Source organism: Giraffa tippelskirchi, chromosome 3 (genome assembly GCF_054371585.1).
Source record: "Giraffa tippelskirchi isolate mGirTip1 chromosome 3, T2T-mGirTip1v1.2.pri, whole genome shotgun sequence".
Taxonomy (NCBI): domain Eukaryota; kingdom Metazoa; phylum Chordata; class Mammalia; order Artiodactyla; family Giraffidae; genus Giraffa; species Giraffa tippelskirchi.
The window spans coordinates 30,198,022-30,212,807 of record NC_137277.1 but is presented as its reverse complement, the minus strand read 5'-3'; the positions used below and the strand labels follow the sequence as shown (position 1 = coordinate 30,212,807).

General features: G+C 42.8%; 1 non-coding gene across 1 annotated transcript; it reads left to right on the top strand.

The window, feature by feature from the left end:
• Positions 1 to 10,084: 10,084 nt before the first annotated feature.
• Positions 10,085 to 10,156, top strand: TRNAW-CCA (transfer RNA tryptophan (anticodon CCA)). The gene has a single exon. It is a non-coding gene; the product is annotated as a tRNA-Trp (tRNA).
• Positions 10,157 to 14,786: the final 4,630 nt, after the last annotated feature.

Sequence of the window (14,786 nt, the reverse complement as noted above, 5' to 3'; positions counted from 1 at the left end):
TGTCTCCCTAAAATGAATGATTTGACATTGTGGTTAAAATGACTATTTTGATTGAATTTTAATAGTGAAATTTATTAACTGTTAACTAGATGTGTCTTCTTTGGGCAAAACGTACCACTTTCTGATTGGAAAGTTTTGAGGGTCTAACCTTGAAATACTACCCTTAAGAAACTATATTGTAAAACAGTCTGCATGACTTGATATCAACTCTGTTGGCTGTTCCTTTCTACCTTCAAACCCTCATCATACCTGTACCCCATCTGCCTTACCTCCCCAAGAAAGGAGCAAAGCAGTAAGGTCAGCAGGTTAAAGTGACATAAGAACTGAAAGATGTCCATTGGATTTGGGGGCAGAGATTACGCAGGGCACCTTTACTAGAGCAGTTCCATGAACTGGAAGGAGCCAGAGCCTGGTTGCAGTGTGTAGTGTTAATCACGTTAGAGGTTTAATCTGCATCACCTTATGCTCTACTGATGTTGAGTCCCTTTCTAGGTGTTTACTGGCTTCTTGAATATCCTCTTTTGAGAAGTGCCATTCAAGACTTTCTCCCATTTTTAAATTGATAACTCTTTCTGGTTATTTGCAGGATTCTTTCTGTATTCTAGATATAGTTTTCTTTCAGTTCGTGTCCACATGGTGTTAGGCAGAATTCTAAATTGCTCCCTAAAACTTCTGGTCCCTGGTATGCAAGAGGTTTCCAGTTACTCAGTCAAACACTAATCTAGGTACTTTTGTGAAGGGATTTTGCAAATATAACTGAAGTCCCAAATCAGTTGACTCAGAATAATGAAATTACCCTCAGTGGGCCAGACCAAATCAGTTGAGATCCTAAAAAGTGTGGGGCTTCTCCTGGTAAGTGAGATTGGGAATATGAGGGGGAGTCAGTGTGAGCCACTTTCTTCATTGCTGGCCTTGAAGACAGAGGGGCCACATGACCGGGAATGTGCACCCTGTAGGACCTGAGAGCAGCTTGTGACTGAGCCCAGCAAGGAAACAGGAACATCAGTCCTGTAACTTCAAGGAGCTGAATTTTGCTAACAAGTTGACTTAGCTCAGAAATGGAATCTTCCTCAGCCTTCAGACAAGAATCAACCCAGCTGACTCCTTGATTTCAGCCTTTGAGACCTGAGCAGAGAATCCAACCTCACTGTGCTTGGACTCCTGACCCACAGAGCTGTGGGCTAATAAACAGTTTTTGTTTTAAGCCACTGTTTCCATTAATGCATTATACAGCAGTAGAAAGCAATTATACACGATATATGTCTTTCTCCTATTTTTTAGTTTTAACCTAATCTGTGTCCTTATATTTACAGTATGTGTCCTGTAAGCAGCATCGATTTAGGGTCTTATTTTTATCTAGTCTGACAATCTCTGTAGTTTAATTGGTGAGTGTAATCCATTTTCATTTCATGTAATTACTAATTGGGTGTAAGTCTGCTTGTGTTACCTTGTTTCTTCTATTTCTCCTTTCTTGCTTTTCTTTGTATTAATCAAATATGCTTCATTATCTCATATTCTACTCTATTCAGTTTAATTATACATTCAGTTATTATTTTGGTTGCTACCCTAGAGCAGCAGGACTATTTTCATAAAAATTCTAAGGCATTATTTACCTTTCTCATTCTCATTTTTCATACTCATTTTCTCATGAGTACAGATTACTGTTTTTCAGAAGCTGCATGGCATGAGATATTACAAAATATTTAACGCAAAAGAAGATCTCAGAATTCAGCTATCTTCTATTGAGCCATTGTTACTGAGTGAATCATGTCCCTCACCCCTCAAATTCATCTGCTGAGACCCTGACTCCCAAGTGCCCAAGAATGTCTGCTTTAGGACATAGGCCCTTTAATGAGGTGATAAGTTAAAAGCCTCCTTTCCACAAGGAGGCTTTCCTTGTCGCTCAGATGGTAGAGTCCGCCTGCAATGCAGGAGACCGGGGTTCGATCCCTGGGTCCAGAAGATCCCCTGGAGGAGGGCATGGCAGTCCACTTCAGTATTCTTGCCTGGAGAAGCTCATGGACAGAGAAGCCTGGTAGGCTACAGTCCATGGGGTTGCATTGAGTCAAACACAACTGAGCGACTAACATACAAGTTAAAATGAGGCTGTTAGGGTGGCTTCTAAATACAGTCTGACTGGTGTCCTTATGAGAAGAGGAAACATGGATGGACAGAGTCCACCAGCAGTGCACACTCAAAGGGACAACCATGTGAAGAGGCAACAGGACGGTAGCTACCAGCAAGCCAAGGAGAGGCCTCAAGAGAAACCAGCCTTGCAGACACCTGGCTCCTGGACTTCTGTCCCCAGAACTGTGAGTAGATAAACTCATCATCATTTAAGCCATTTTGTCTGTGGTGCTTTTGTTATAGCAGACCTCACAAACTTTCCAATCAGGCATTAAAAGAGATTTGCAAAAAATTTCAAACACCACCACTCTTAGCACCAATTTTTTCTTTTGAAGATTTTTTTTTCAAAAATATTTTTCAATATCATATTGTAAGTTTAGTATTAGTTTTAATCAATAAAACTAAACATTTTTCCGATTTTAGTTTCAAATACAGTAAATATTGATATAATTATAAAAATAAAAAGTCTTTGGTTTACTTAATTTTTAAAATTGTAAGGTTGTCCTAATATTGAAATATCTGGAAAATCGTTACCCCTAAAATGTCTTTGACCCATTGGAACACTCTTGAAATTAGTATTTCAATATTTCAAAGCAATGAAAAGAAATAATGGTTTAATTCCCTTGATACTCTGCCTTTTGTTCGATTGTAGTCATATGTTTTATTTCTATCTGTTTTAAACTCCAAAAGATACTACTATCACTGTTTTAAACAGTGTTTACTCATATTTATTCACATATTTGCCTATTCCTATGTTCTTCGTTCTTCCCCGACTTTCCTCATTCTAACTGGATCATGTTCCCTTTGCCTGGTTATCAGAGCATACAGTGGCTTATCTCAGCTTTTGTCTTTACTGTATCTTTTTTTTTCTTGTATATTTATTTTGCATTCATTTAGGTAGGATATTTTCATTGGGATAAGGGTTCTAGTCTGGTGTTTACTTTTCATTATAGCTAGTTTTGGGGGTCTTTTTCATCGCCTAAAATAAAATGGCATTTCACTGTCTCTCACTGTGGTCCGGGTCTCTCTTAAAGCTTCTTCTGTCTCCCATCTCTTTCTTCTCTGTGTGCATCAAACTATACACCTCCACTGTCTTAATCTGCTAATAAACCCACATTTTGAATTTTTAACTTTAGTCAGATTTTATTTATTTCTGGAATTTTTGTCCTGTCTTTATATGGATTCTAGGTATCTGCTGAAATTCTCCATTCTTTCCTCCTGAATATATTAATAATATTTATTTCAAGTCTTGGACAGTTAACTACAGTAGCTACACTTTGGAACCTACTCCTGTGTCTGTTGTTTTGTTTGCTATCTAGTCAGCTGTTATCTTTTTCTTTTTTTAATTTATTTTTAAATGGAGGATATTTGCTTTATATGATTTTTTAATACACTTACTAAATATTAGTAAAATATTTCATTTGATGCCAGCTATTGTAAGTGAAAAAATTGCAGCGATCCCTGGTTTATCTTCCTCTAGAGAGGATAAGGTTTTATTTTAACAGAGTACTAGTGGATCATGTTAAAGTTGGTAGTCTCAGTTTTGTCCTTGCTCTAGAGCATGGTTCTCCTGGAGTCTCAGTGCAAGCTCCAAGGCGTTTACCAAGCCCATCTCACTTGGTAGAGCTTGATCTTGAACTGTAATCTCTATCTTCCCTGTACTGTGCCAGCTCCTGAAATCAGCTCATCCATTTAACCTCTCCTAATCTCACCTTCCCCAGTGGCTTCCCCAGTGGCTCAGAGAGTAAAGAATCTGCCTACAATACAGGAAACGTGAATTCGATTCCTTGGTTGGGAAGATCCCCTGGAAAAGGAAATGGCAACCCACTCCAATATTCTTACCTGGAAAATCCCATGAACAGAGGAGCCTGGTGGGCTATAGTCCATGGGGTCGCAAAGAGTCAGACGCAACTGAGCAACTAACACACACACACAACCTCACCTTAAAAAGGTGCTGCTTTTTACAGGGTTTCTCTTGTTTCACAGGTTAGAAGTCAGCTAAAGGTTTGAGGGGAAATAACTGTAAACCTTGCTCCTCTAGGATATCACCCCTTTATCTTCCACCGACACCCCTAAACTCTGACAGTAAGAGCAGAATTTTCTCCCTGGGCTTCATAAACAGGAAACATCAGGTAAATGTAAACCCAGCTCCTACACTTCATTTCTATCCAAGATCTAAGTTGATGTCCATCAGCTTCTGTTTAGTCGCTCAGTGCTGACAACACAAGCTTAAATTTTGAAGCCCTGGTGGCAGAGACGGAAGCTCTGCGTATATGCCCATCGTCCCAGGCTGCCCCTTCCCAAGGCTTGTTCACTTTCTGCAACTGCTGACTGTCCAGCCTTCCAGCACAGGCTCCCCAGTGGTAGGTCCCTAATATGGTTACCATCCCACTAGGAGACCAGTCAGACACTTGGTGGCAAGTTGGTGCCACTGGATCCCTTCTATTATGAAAACAACAGCAATTCATATGACTGAATTGACTCATATTTTAGCTATTTGCTTTCCTTTCCTGTTTGCAAGGCCTCAGACAAAACCACTCACTATCTTGGGGCTCATATAGTATTTGATTCATCCACATGATAATATCCACATAATAAACAAGAAGCTTTATCCTTGTTTATCCTTTATCCTTTATCAAACTTTACAGCAGAGGAGATTAACGGAGTGTGCATGTTTTCACAGGATCCACTAGTCATATCACCAACCACGTCCCCTGAAGCTTCCAGGGTTGATGGACACTGGAGCTGGAATGGCCTGTTGAAGGCATGCGTAAATGCCAGTGTAGGCCACACTTTGTAGAACAGTTCATTCAGGAAACACATTGATAATCATTGATAGTCCCTTTGAGATGTAAACTGCAGCTGCTGCCAGGGGACCAGGCAGCAACAAGAGGAGCCAGCACTGCTACAGGGATATCTGATCCTGATCTCTAGGAGAGGGTGGGGCTGTTACTGCAGTGGGGGAAGGGAGGCATATGTTTGTCAGCTAGGTAATTCCCCATTGTCTTAGAATACCTCCTAGTACCAACTCACCTATCTTGGTGGTGAATAACGAACACAGCAGTCATAGCCTGAGGAGCACACAGCAACCAGGGCCCCAAGGATGAATGTCTGAGTCTTGCCACTGGGTAAGCCACCAAGATGAGTGCAGGTGCTGGCTGAGGTTGAGGAGGCAACAGTGAATATAAATTACAACCTTAAGACCAGCAGCAGGGGGAGAGGAGACTGTAGTTCATCCCCCTTGTAAGTTTCTTCCAGGAAAACAGACCCTCCAGAATCCTGGTGTTACTTCTCCCAAAAGTCATATGAAGTGAATCCAGGTGATAAAACAGTGGGCTGCCCAGTCCCCACTTTCAGAACTGAAATGTTTATTCTCCACACCCTAGACACACCCTAGACATGCTGTTGGCAGGCAGTCCTGAGGTTGAGAGTCATCTCACCCCTGAAGCGGACCCGTTCCCGGGACAGCCCACATCCAATGACTAGTTGACCCAGAAGTAGAGATCTGGCCTTTCCACTTAACACTGAGGCAGTTGTGAACTTGGAGCTCCTCATGGGGTCAGTTGATGTGTTCACTGAGACTGCATAACAGCCCTCTCCTCTCTCTACCCAGTCCAAAAGCCCTGACTCTCACCAGTTACATATGAAGGTGCCTCCTGCCCCCATATCTTTGCCAATACTGGGCAATCACATCCTTTTTAACAATTGCTATTTGACACTGCCTTCACCAAGTTGGAGAATTTTTGCATCCCATACAAATTGGAAAAGGAATCTCCATGTAAAATTCTTTCCATGTAATATCTCTATACAGTCCATGGAATTCTCCAGGCCAGAATACTGGAGTGGGTAGCCATTTCCTTCTCCAGGGGATCTTTCCAACCCAGGGATCGAACCTAGGTCTCCCACATTGCAGGCAGATTCTTTATCAGCTGAGCCACCAGGAAAGCCCAAGAATACTAGAGTGGGTAGCCTATCCCTTCTCCAGGGGATCTTCCCAACCCAGGAATTGAACCCAGGGTCTCCTGCATTGCAGACAGATTCTTTACCAGCTGAGCTACTAGGGAAGCCCATGAAATCTCTAGAAGAAGGAAATGAGCTTTTGAGAACAGCAAAATAACTGAGGAGAGCAGGATCCCAATCTTCAAGAGAAAACTCAACTCCTGCCAACCCATCTGCACCAGGGATTCCCCTGAAACCACCATGTGAGCAGAGCACCACCCTGTCACTTTAGGTGATATTTTCATCATAGAAAATCCTAACGTTCCACATCCCCAGGCAGTAGATACACCAGGAAGCCCAGGTACATCCAGAAATGTGATAAGAGGATCAGAGCAACAGCAGATTCTGGACTCGAGTCTCTTGAGGGGAAAGCTGTTGTCTCCTTCACAGTAGTTTCTCTGTGGGGCCAGTGCTCATGGGTTTACAAGGCAGAAGAGAAGCAAATTAGTGTAATCGGGCCAGAGCTTATAAAATTTACATTCATCATCCACATTGTCCAGAAAAAAATAAAAAAGTTAAATCAACATTCATCAGAGGGGAAAATTGGTGAGCAATAATAAACAGAACAGTCAATAGAAACAAATCCAGAAATGATCCAGACCTGGAGTGAACAGTCAAAACTGCTATGATTCATATGTTTAGAAAGCTAGAAGGAAAGAGGGTGACAACTGATTTTTAAAACATCTGGGATAGAATATTTCAAAACAATTAAAATCTGCCAGAAATCAAGTGGAAATTTTAGGACTGCAAGATAAAATATTTGAAATTTATATTACTAAACAGAAACAGACGGACATTGAGAACAGACTTGTGGTTGCCAAGGGCGAGAGGAGTGGGGAGTGTTGGATTGGGAGTTTAGGATTAGCAGATGTAAATTATTATATAGGGCTTCCCTGGTGGCTCAGCAACAAAGAATTCACCTGTAATGGAGAAGAGACGTGTTCAGTCCCTGGAGAAGGAAATGGCAACCCATTCCAGTACTCTTGCCTCCAATACTCTTCCATGGACAGAGGAGCCTGGTGGGCTACAGTCCATGGGGTCACAAAAGAGTCGGACGCGCCTTGGTGACTAAAAACAAAAACAAATGGATTACTACAACCTTCAACAATTTTTTAAAAACCTATAAAGGGGAGAATCTGATTACTCCTCTATTTGAAAAAATCTCCATTTGGTATTTTGGTAGATTGTAACTGTACCAATCTGATAGATAAAATTTGATATATTCATGCAATGGAATATTATTAGGCACTAAAAAAGAATGAAGTGTTGATACTTACAGCAACGTGGATGAATCTTGGAAATATTATGCAAAAACTATGGGAAAGTGGTTGAGTAAGCTATGCTTGCATCCACAACAGAAATTACTGGGTAGCTGTAAGAAAGAATAGAAAGATCTCAACAAACTGACGTGGAGTGATTCCCTTTTCGTTAAGTTAAAAAAAGCAAAGGGCAAAATAATAATTATAGTGTGCTATCCTTTATCTAAGAAAGAAAAGGGTGTAATAGAATAAACATATACCTGCTCATTTGTGCAAAAGAATGCAGGAAGGATCAACCAGAAACTGAAAAGATTAGTTACCTACAGCTGTAGTTGGTGAAGAGCTGGAAAGAAGAGGGCAATGAGTCTGGGTAATAGAGATGACAAGAGAGTGAAACAGTTTTTAGTATACCCTTTCACACAGCTCTGGCACTTAGAACCATGGTAATATTTTACAAATGCCGAAGTTTAAAGAAAATAATTAAAACTAATCAGGGAGTGTGTGCCTGCATGAACTGGAAATGGAATATAAAAGTAACAACCTAACTGTACTACAAATAAATAATATAACCAGGCATAAAGGACTTGGGGAAGAGAAGAACTAATGTAAATAACTTTGCTAAACAGTATTTTGCCTTTAAAGCTAAAGGCAAAAACAAAAGCCATACACATATAAGGTAATCCTCTTAGTAAATCTTTTCATACAGGTGTATAGGTTAGTAATTCTGAAACACATATATGTATGTTTACATATGTATAATAAGTGCGTATATTATGACTAATGAGAGCTGTGTTTCTCAGTGTCAGAGAAGCTACAAATAATGAAAAGGAGGGTGACAGCCCTTTGTAATGAGCACACCTAACAACCAGATCTTGATTTCTTAAAACCATACTCCAAAAACAGGAACCAGAGCTCCTTGGAGAAATGGTTTTCTGGTTAATTCCTGGTGCAGGGAAACTAAAAAATAATCCTGGAACATCTTGTGTCAGAAACTTAAATAGTGCTGAAAACAGAATGCAGACGTCAAAAGGCCACGTGAACCAACCAGAAGGACTTCTAGCCAAAGCTGGGAGACTTTCAGAAACATTATTAAAAATGATATTCTATGGATTAAAAGAGTTTCCCTGAAGAATCTGCTTGCAATGTAAGACAGCCGGGTTCAATCCCTGGGTCGGGAAGATGCACTGGGGGAAGAAATGGCAACCCACTCCAGTATATTTGCCTGGGAAATCCCATGGACAGAGTAGCCTGGCGGGCCCCAGTCCATGGGGTCGCCAAGAGTTAAACAGGACTGGGCAACAGATACACATGGATTAAAACTATAAATTTTAAAAATATCCATGAATCTGTATTGATGCAAATAAATACATGAATATGTAATACCTAAGTAAATGGAAGAGAAGTACCAGTTCTTCTGTTTTTGTTTTCAACTTTTTGGTCCTGAGGGATCTTAGTTCCCCAACAAGAAATCGAACCAGCGGCCCCTACAATGGAAGTGCAGAGTCATAACTAACCAGCCACCAGGAAAACCCCAAGAAGTACCACTTCTTTCCCACAGAAGAATTATGTTGATGAACATGGAAAAAGGGAAACAGAAAATGACCATGAGACAAACACCACAGTCATAGTTGTTGCAGTCAAGTCTGGATGCTAAAATTGGTGCAAGTTTGAAGAGAAGCAGCTTGCATAGCCTGAAAGCATTTATCCCGGAAATATTTATTAATTACCAAGGGGGAAATAGTAGCATACAGTGGATGACCGCCATGGAAAGCATAACTAAATTATGTCAGTCAGCATTCTCCAGTAACAAGACACACTGACAACAGGCATGTGAAAGCTGAGAACAGGGTGGATGAAAAGTGACACACGCCCCAGACAGAACGCCACCACAGTTTTTGCTGATGCACATTTGGGTGATAAAACTATGAAGCAAGGAAGTCCTTTCCATAGACATCTGGGTCGATTGCTTGTCAGGGAGGAAGGCAGATGTCAAGCTCTTGGGGTGGCTGGCAGGTCTGGGGAGAGCAAGGGTTTGCGATCCTTCTTTTTGTTTTGTGACAATTTCTGTAACTGCTGTACTTCACAGCAAAGAAGGTTTAACACACACAGGTGGACACTCGTGTATGTGGTGGTGGTTTAGTCGCTAAGTCATGACCGACTCTTGCGACTCCATGGACTGTAGCCTGCCAGGCTCCTCTGTCCATGGAATTCTCCAGGCAAGAATACTGGAGTAGGTTGGAAATCTGGAGAGAAATACATCAAAATGCTTTACAACGGGTGGTGGGATTATTGATTTTAATTGTTACTGCACTCATGTAACGTTCAAAAATGACGGGGGATGGGGCGAGGGGTGGACACAGGAGCATCTAATTTTATGCTAAGTTCCAAAGTCACCTCCCAGCTGTGCCCGCAGATTTCGGGTTTTGTTCCCCTCTTTAACGGTTTTCAGCGGCGGAAACCCGGTACTGCACTCACCCAACCTCCTCACCGGCCGGACTTTGGGTTTTGCAGCTGCTTCCCCGTCTGGGCTCGGGTGGGCCAGGAGTCTTGGGAGCTCGCACAGCCATGACCTCCGCCCAACTCTCGCTCTTTTTCTGTTTGACCGGAAGTTCACCGGGAAAGCAAAGGATTTAGTCCAAGAAGCGACCTGGATGAGCGGGACAGAGGAGCCTTAAAGGATCAAGTCGAGTGTCCTTTGTGACCTCGTGGCGCAATGGTAGCGCGTCTGACTCCAGATCAGAAGGTTGCGTGTTCAAGTCACGTCGGGGTCATAGCTACTCGTTTTCCCACCGAGCGAAACGGGGACTTTGGACCGCTTAGGATTTGTTCATGCTTCCGTGCTCCTGTTCCTCTGCAATAGTGTCGTTTTTTTATCTGACAGGGGTGACTTGGAAGACTCCTGGGGGTGTGAACCGAGCACTGCATCCCCTTGTCACCCGAAGAGCTATTTTAAAAAGAGATAAACAGTACAGGCTTCCCTGGTGGCTCAGTTGGTAAAGAGTCTCCCCGCAATGTGGAAGACCTGGGTTCAATCCCTGGGTCAGGAAGATCTCCTGGAGAACGAAAGGGCAACCCACTCCAGTATTCTTGCAACCCACTCCACTATTCTTGCCGGGAGAACCCATCCCATGGACAGAGGAACCTGGTGGGCTACAGTCCAAAGGGTCCAAAAGAGTGGAACTGGCCTGAGTGATTAACACACAAACAGCACAACAGTAGAAGACAGAACAAGAGAGTTATTGGGAAACTAAATGTAAACTATTTTTAAACACATGAAAATAACTTCTTTATATGATTAGAAAGAGAAATGCGAATTAAAATTCAACAAGTTATTTTTAACCTGTGAGACTAACTAACCTATGATCAAAAAGCTTTTATTAAATTGCATTGCTCACATATTCAAAGCTATGGAGATAAAGGAACATAGCCCAAGACCAGAGGAAATTAAAATAATTATAAAAGACTACTTTTCAGCCAGTTTGGAAAAGTTTCCTAGCATATTTTTCAGTATAGCTTCAGTTCCTTTTGCTCTAGACTTTTCCCGGGAGTGTGTTCACCTTTCCATAGGGTGGATAATTCCCACCACCTGGATGAATAATCATGCTGCTCCATCCTCTGCATCCTTAATCTCTCAGATTGTCTCCTGTTTTCATATTCTCTCTGCCCTTTGGGCATCTTCTCAGGCATGTCCGCCATGTGGGATTCCATGCTCTGCAATTTCAGAGAGCACTTGATCCTGCTATTGTCATTTCAGTTTCCAAAAGGCATCCCCTGTCTTACTCTCCTCTCTTTTAAACTCAAAGTCAGTTGCCCCATAAAGGTTTTCAAATCTCATTTTAAAGAGGCCACACCTTGAAGGAAGTCTCATACTCTTTTTCTGGAGGGGTTGGGGGGGGTGGGGAATCTGAACCTTTCCATCTTTTTCATTGTTGTATCTTTCTTCTGTCATGAACTAGTCTCTTTTCCTAGTTCTTCAGAATTTAAAAATAAACAACATGCTTTTCTCTCTTACTCATACTCTGAAATTACTCTTGGCCTTCTCTAAAATCTGTTCAGAGGCATCAGATGGGGCTGTGCTATGCGTGGTCTCGCTCTCTGTTCCCTGGGGATGGGGGGGCGGGGTGCCCAGATCCCTTCTCAAATCCACTGACCAGAGGACAGGCTGGGGCACAGTGCCCATCCCCATCTCCCAGTGCTCAGGAGGTTATCCCTTAGGGCTTTCTTGCAGTGACCTTTTCTCTTCTCCTTGAGGTTCCCTTGCTACTGTGAACCAGTGGAAGCAATACTTAATCCAAGAGATCTCACATTTCAGCATGAGTTTAAATGTCTTAAGTGGGTCTTGCCTCCTTGGCTAAGGCAGAAAACAACCCCTTTCTATTCACTTAAATCTCCTAAAAGTAACATTTTAATTTAATACCAAACAAACACTCCGAAATCTGTTAGACTGTTCTTCTTTCAAGGATCTTATATTCAGGGACTTCCTTGGTGGCCCAGTAGCTAAGACTGCACTCCCAGTGCAGGGAACTGGGTTCAATCTCTGGTCAGGGAACTAAATCCCACATGCCATAACTTCCACTGCAACTAAGGGTTCATGCTGAAACTAAAGATCCTGCATGCAACTAAGACATGGTGCAGCCAAGTAAATAATTTTTTAAAAAGAATTGTATGTTCAAATCTATTTTGTAGATATTCTAGCCTAAGAATTAGTTCTAAGCAAACTTCATTAAAGTTTTAATGGTGTCCTTCCAGTTTCTCATGTGAATTGATAAAATTCTCTTTTTGTATATTCATAAGTCAAATTGTAAAAGGTTGTAAAATTGTCAGATAATATTTTACCGATACAATCTCATTTTTCTTATAAAAGTGGATTTTCAGTTATCAGTTTTAACTCTCAGTTCATTTATTACACATGAATAAGCACGTGTTCCCCCAGTTGAGAAAACAAAGCAGCATACATTATTAGAAAAACTGGGGCAAGGGTATTTTTTTGTGGTTAAAGTATCACTTTTTAGAAAGAAAAAGTAGGGATGAAGAGGAAGAAAAAGAAAAATTGTCTTAAACTTAACTTCAAAGGTTTATTCCACCATCACCAAGGCATCAAATATTTTAAAATTTTTAAAATTCCTAGATATTCTTCTGTTCTTTTAATCTACTTACACATTCCTGCTTCACACCAAACTAGCTGTATTGCTTCATTTTGAAAGGAAGGTAGCATTTTAAAATGGCATACAGACTTCCCTGGTGGTCCAGGGGCTAAGACTCATGCTCCCAGTGCAGGGGACCTGGGTTTGACTCCTGGTCAGGGAACTAGGTCCCACCCACATGCTGTAACTAACACCCATTACAACCAAATAAATATTTTTAAAATGAATTTTAAAAAAATGAGGATGGCACAGCCTTGCCACAAATACAGTATATGATAAAATTTTTCTTTGGCCCATTGCCTCTCCCACTGAGGATGTTTCCTTATCTCCAGGCCTGGGACATGTCACTTAGCCAGAGAGATGCTCTCCTGATAGATGCTGAGCTACTGGTGCTGTATGCATTGTCTCCAAGGATTCAGGATTGGAAGCAAATGGGACTGGCTCTTTGTTTCAGAGGGTGTTCTAAACATGTACAAGGTGAGCTGAGATCATAAAGTGACTGTTTCCTATCATTCCTCAAAAAGGTGTTCAGTTTCTAGTTCTCCTTCTCATGGATGACAGAGCGAAGGTGGGTGAAGAGAGTGAGAGACAAATCCACGTAAGAAACACCCCCCCCCCCGAGACTGTGATTACAACCATCCTATGTAACAGTCAAGTCTCTGAACATGAATTAAAGTTGAAGCCGCTTCCCTCCTGGTCTTGCTGAAGTTTCTCTGAACGCTTCTGAGTCAGAGCTGGGAAGGAAGGATAAACAGAGGTGCAGGGAACTGTCCACGGTCAGTATCTTCAGCAGCACCCTACTCTCTCTGACTGGTGGAATTTTAAGAGACTCCCTCAGGGCTGAGGCTCTGTCTCCTGGATTTCACTTAGCCCTGGAGAAAATAGTATTTCAGCTTGTTGCTCTCTACTGGGGAAGCCTTTAGGATGCTCTTTTAGGAGATGTGATCAGCCCTCCAGGCCACCCCTCACATGGCACCTAAGAGGACCTTCCCCCAAACTCCCAGACCCCTATCCCCTACCCCAGGCACACAGAGCATGTCTAGATCATGGGAAGAGTTCTTGCATCTTTTGCCCCCAAATTTGTGCTTTAAAAAGTGTGCAGATACCTTTTTACTTTTTGGCCGCACCACACAACGAGTGGCATCTTGGTTCCCTGACCAGCGATCAAACCCACACCCCCTGGAGTGGAAGTGCAGAATCTAAATCGCTGGACCACCAGGGGAGAAAAAATTTACATCAGACCACTGAGTACCCCCCCAAACACCAGGGGACCCATGTCAAGATGTCCAGGCGGCCTGTTAAAATCACTGTCACTAGATTTGATCTGTGGGACAAGTCACCTCCCCACCATCTTTCCAAAAGCTTAGAAATCCTTTTCAGTCCTTTCCAGGACCTCTTTGATACTCTCACTATAGGTGAGGGGTGTAAGAGTCCCCCAACAGTTTCTCAGCCACTTTTTTTTCGGGGGGGGGTCAATTTTGCATGGTGGCTTGCCTCACATCTCACTTTAGGTATCTGATCTCTGCTGTCTTAGATTCTTAGCAGAAATACCCATTTTAACACCATGTTGCACTTAGGCAATGGAAGGGGTGGACATGGGGCAGCACTCTTATCTGCACAGGAGTGGAGTAGCCCCAGGGTCATGCCTGGCACACTGCTCTGGGGCGGCTCTACCAGGATCTGCCTCCTGTCTGTCCCTGAGCAGTCAGCGCACCAGGCCCAGCTCCCTCCCTGGCCTCCAGACCCACACTCCAGTTGAGGGGTGTGTACACCACCCCTTAGGGCACCTCTGGCCTCGTCGGAGGGCGCTGTCCAGACCTTGGTGCTGAAACACCTTGGTTCTCTCCGCCCTTGAAGGAAGTGGAGCCACAGCCTGCAGCAGCATCCCCCCCATCCCCACCCAACCCCCAGGACACACAGGTTCAATGATCCACAGCAATGCACTGATGCCTCAGCCCTTCCTACCATAGACCACACCAGGCCTCTGAACCCTCAGCATCTCCTCAGGAGGTCCGATCTTCCCTAAGGAGTCCCACAGAGAGCCAATGGCTTGGCATAAACTCTCAGTCCACTTCCCCCCCGAACGGGGAAGGCTCGAACTCAGACCTACTGTGTGAGTTAGGATTTGGGGGCTGGCCCCAAGGGAGCTGTTCCCTCTTTCTAGGGACACAACCCTTTCCAGCAAATCCTAGAGTTCCAAGAAATCCTAAACCCCTCACAGGCGCATTCCAGGTGTAAAGACACCTCGCTGTCTAGT